Consider the following 5,138-nt stretch of genomic DNA (forward strand, 5'->3'; position numbering starts at 1 on the left):
AATGGCAGTGGCGTAGCGTGGGGGTGCAGGGGGGGCCGGCCGCACCGGGCGCAACATCTGGAGGTTAGGGTTAGGGGGCGCAAATCCACGGGTTAGGGGGCACAAATTAATTGCCTTGCCCCGGGTGCTGACAACCCACGCTACGCCACTGCCCAATGGCCACATTCACATCAAGCATTTAAAGCACCATGATACCACTTTAAACAGCCATGCCTTCCTCCAAAGAATTCTGGGGGCTGTTGTTTGTTAAGGGTGTGGTGAGATTTCTTCAGAGACCCCCCTATCCCACCCCCGGAACTACCATATTTTTCGCTCTACAAGACGCACTTTTTCCCTCCTAAAAAGTAAGGGGAAGTGTGTGTGCGTCTTATGGAGCAAATGCAGGCTGTGCAGCTATCGCTGAAGCCAGAACAGCAAGACGGATCCCTGCGCAGCAATCCCTCTTGCTGTTCTGGCGTCAGGGATAGCCGCGCAAAGCTTCTTCAACAACATTTGATTCATAATATTTTTTTTCTTGCTTTCCTCCTCTTAAAATCTAGGTGCGTATTATAGAGCGAAAAATACGGTACATGTTCAGGGTAGGATAGCTCAGTTGGTTGGATAGGTAAATAATTGGATAGGTAAATAATATTCCTGCATTGCAGGGGGTTGGACTAGAATCCACAGGGTCCCTTCCAACTCTACAATTCTATTATTCTATAAGTCTAATTCCCAGTGTGGTTAGCAATCCATTCCTCTACACAAGGCATTATGGGAATTGTAGAATGGTGGCTTCCTAACAAATTTCAGCACCTTTACCATACTACAGCTCCCAGGATTCTTTGGGGGAAGAGGCCATGGCAGTTTAAATTGGGTATCCTAGCACTTTAAATGTATCATATGAAGAGAGCAACAAATTTCCCTCCCCAAGGCATCACGTCCAGGACCAGCAGCAAGCCACATGATGCAGAAAATCCCACAAGCATAATACTATGTTACTGAGGTAAAAAGAACTTGCTGCCCTTCCAGGATTCTCAGAATCAGTTGCCCAAGGGTAGATACCTCATACCTAATGATAGGGCTGGCTCTGATTCAAATGCATTTGGCAGTGTGTGTGTCTCATTACATTCCCTTTTTCTATAGATACTGGAGCTAAAGAAGAAGAGATTCCTTGTCCCACCCCGTTAAAGCCCCCCCCCCGCCAACTCCCTGTTTTCTTTCTGACTGGAGAGGCAGCTTTGAGGGATTCTCCCCTCAATCACCCCACAGACACAGGCACATTATGCAAGGGTTCCCCCAGTTAATCAATATAAAGACACAATAAACTGATACGTCTGAGGAAGAAAGAGCAATACACAAATAGTTAATGATTCATGATTTAACCATCTTATTTCCTGCCAGGCACGAGGCCATTGCCCCGCTTCCCCTGTGCCCTGAATCATGGCCACTGGGCTGCAAATTCCTAGAAACTGCTTCTGTCCCTCTCTCACAAACAAACAATGGCACACACCCTGTCCTGCTTCTCCAATGGGGGCGATTTCCTCCAGGTCTCTCCTCCAGGCATGTGATGATGCAGAGCTTGTTTCTGTTGCACAATTTGAGGAGTGCAGTGACAAATAGCTAGACACTCCGCATACACAAAACTTGGTTTGAGTCAGGATTACCTGGACTCAAACCAAGTGTTTAGTACTGGTGCTGGAGCTGGACATGAATAAAAATTGCCTCTGAGTGCGTGCAAAGGGCACAGTTTCATTTTAAAAGATTTACCATATATACTGCAAAGAAACATTTGCAAAAAACAGGATCAATGTCGCTTCCAGTTATAAGTCACAGGGTGTTAGAATAGCATATATATAATATAGCAGTTAGAATGCTGGACCTGGGAGACCCGGGTGAGAACAGGACATTAGACTAGGTGGCCGCTAGGCCTGACCCTGCAGGCTCTTCTTAAGTTATTCTGGATGTGCCTGAATAGCTCAGTTGGTTAGAGCATGGTGCTGGTAACACCAAGGTTGCAAGTTCGATCCCCGTATGGGACAGCTGCATATTCCTGCATTGCAGGGAGTTGGTACCAGGGTCCTTTCCAGTTCTATGATTCTATGTATCTATCATACTATGAACCTGCAGATGGCTTCTTGGAATCCAGAGCAGACTCTGGGGTGAGCCAGGGCCTTTTCTCTTGCACGTTCCAACCTCAAAGTTTCGTCATCTCTGCCCACGGGTCAGCGCCCAGGGAGCCTGCAAGTTCTGCCAGATTCATCCCTGGCTTGCCCTGGAGTTGCTCCATAGGGCAACTCTTCTTCCTGTGAGATGCCTAATGAGTTCAGTTAAGGAGGAAGGACAAAGCCACCGACGCAGAGGATGTGAGCGGGTGCAGCGGGAGGGAGATTATGATATGCTAGCAGCCAGCTATTGCTCAGCTGAACAGGGCTGGCTCCAGGTTCTCAAGCACATTCAGACAAGATGCTCACTCGCCTGCCCTGTCCCTTTGGGCCCAAACCACACAGCTGCTCAGAAGGAGATGGCAAAGGGAGCACACTTGGAGGGGGCAGACATCAGCAGCCAGGAGAAAGATGGGTTGCCAAGGGGTTGGAAGACGAGGTGCAACTCAGGTTGTTACAGAGAGGATTGTATGGCTTTAAGGCAGATAGGGGAGGCGGTCTCCAGATTCCAAAACTAACTCTGTCCCTTTGATCTCTGTGCCCACCTGTCCTTTGAAATGAAGGTGGAGTGTGTGAGGCTTGAAAGAGACTGGACAAATTCATGGAAAGGGCGAACTAACCATGATGACTGTGCTCTGCCTCTATGGTTGGAGGTAGCAATGCTGGAGACTGCAGGAGGGGAGAGGGCACTCATGCTCAAAGCCTGCATGTAAGTTTCCCATTAAGAGCATCTAGCTGGCCATTCTGTGAACAGGATGCTGGGCTAGATGGGCCATTGGCCTGATCCGGCAGGCTCTTCCTATGCTCTTATGAGCAGGGTACCTGGAGGCCCGTCTGTCTCCACACTGACCTACCTGTTCTGCAGCCTTTCGCAGCCAGCAGCCCTGGTCGCCAGGTGACTTTTGGACAACTCTCCTGCAACTTCTAAAGGATTAAAACTAAAGGATTAAAACACATTTCCAACATTCTACCATGTCTGGGCAAGCTTGGCAGGTGCCAAAAAGAGTGTGGCAAAGGAGCCTTCCTGACGTCAATAGGCAGGGAGTTCCAAAGTGTAGGTGCTGCTGCACCAAAAGATCGATTTCTTACAAATGTGGAATGAGTATTATGTAGCACCTGTAACAGTGCCAGTTCTGCAAGCTGAGGAGGCCGAGTGGAAACTGCTGATGAAATGCTTCTGCTTTTAGAGTTTGTATGGGTGGTTTTAGTGTTCTAGAGCAGGGGTCAGCAAGCTTTTTCAGTCGTGGGCCAGTCCACCGTCCCTCAGACCATGTGGTGGGCCAGACTATATTTTGGAAAAAAATAATGAATTCCTATGCCCCATGAATAACCCAGAGATGCATTTTAAATAAAATGACACATTCTGCTCATGTAAAAACACACCAATTCCCAAACCGTTCGGGGGCCGGATTGAGAAGGCAAATGGGCCACATCCGACCCCTGGGCCTTAGGGGACCCATGTTCTTTTGCTCAGTTGATTTTATTCTTCTTAGAGCCTGCATTCCTGCATTTCATTGTTTCTACCCTGTCCACCGCTTTGATGGCTAATTGCTGTGGTCTTTACATTTGTTTAAAAATCTTAATCAGTGGTTCCCCAAGTGGGCAGTAGTGCTGGGGGGAGGGTAGGATTACTTAGGTGGGCAGTAAGAGGCAAGGGGGTAGTGGGGGGTGTAAGAGACTGTCAGACTTTGAAAAGCGGGTCTCACTGAATCAAGTTCATAAAATTTGTTGAATTCATTAAAGCAAATAGTTTTATTTGGATGTTGAATAAATATGCAATTAATTGTTACTGCTTTGAATTTATTGTGCTATAATCTTCCTTAGTGGGTTGTGCAAACAGATATTTTGAATAATTTTTTTTTATAGGGGAGGAAGCATTGGGGATGAGTTTATGGAACCAAAGGCATAGTGGCCTTCAAAGGTTTGGGAACTGCTGATCTAAATGAATGATAGCTATATATATAAATAAAGGCTGCCTCTGCCACTAGGCGGTGTTAGGCAAAGCCAGGCTTCCTTGGGCAAAAGGACTGGTGCACAGGATCTGGCTGCCTGCCTAACCTCCTCCACCTGCAAGATGGGAATCACCGTGGGGAGAAAATTCACAAGGGTGATGCCAACCAGCACTCTCTTGTACTTCCCCCTCTGGCCTGCCTCCCTTCCCAGGCCTGTTATGAGACAGCGCTAATCGCCAGCGCCTAAATGGATTAATGGGCCCATTATCGCTCGTCTCGCAACTCAACTCTTCCCCCGGAGAGCGGCTCGGACAGCAGCAGCCGCCACGAGGGGAGGTTGCAACAGCTTAAATGCACAGGCAAGCAAGTACTCCCTTGCATTAATCCTTGCGCTCAACAGATATATATATATATATTTGCAAATGAGATGGGTGCGCGCTTGCGCTTAACAGCAGTCACCTGCCCGCAAAAAGAGCGGCGCGAGTGTCAATCCACCTGTTTCTTCCCTGTTCCCCTGCAAAGGTCAGCGTCAATGTCAATTAAACGGCTGGCCTTAATAAAATGTGTAGCATCAATGCGATTAAGAGTGGTGCATCGGAGGGGGGCGGTGGAGGTTATTATTCTCCTCTTCCAAGTAACAGGAAGCAGCGGCAAGATCTCAAAGGAAAAAACAACATCGAGCGGGGCGTCGGGCGGGTACAATTAAAGACCAACTCCATCGCGCAAAAGAAAAGAAGAGCAGTGAAGGCTTTGGGTTGGGAAGCCCAGCCAACCTTGCATTGTGGGTGTAGGAAGCTGCCTTATACCGAGTCAGACCGTTAATCCGTCTAGCTCAGTGTCGCCACGCCTGCACTGACTGGCAGTGGACGATCTTGCAGCCCTGCCTGGAGACGCCAGCGGGCAAAGCAGGGGCTCTGCCCTCCCCCGTGGTGCAGTGCCAAGGGGACAGCGCAGGTGACCTCCCAGGGCTTTTGCAACACCCCCCCCCCCTTTGTAGGGAGCGCGGAGGCAGCCCAGCCGTGTCTGGAGCGCGCCTGGGCTTCTG

Source organism: Podarcis gaigeae (assembly GCF_964106915.1).
Source record: "Podarcis gaigeae genome assembly, chromosome: 16".
In the NCBI taxonomy this organism is placed as follows: domain Eukaryota; kingdom Metazoa; phylum Chordata; class Lepidosauria; order Squamata; family Lacertidae; genus Podarcis; species Podarcis gaigeae.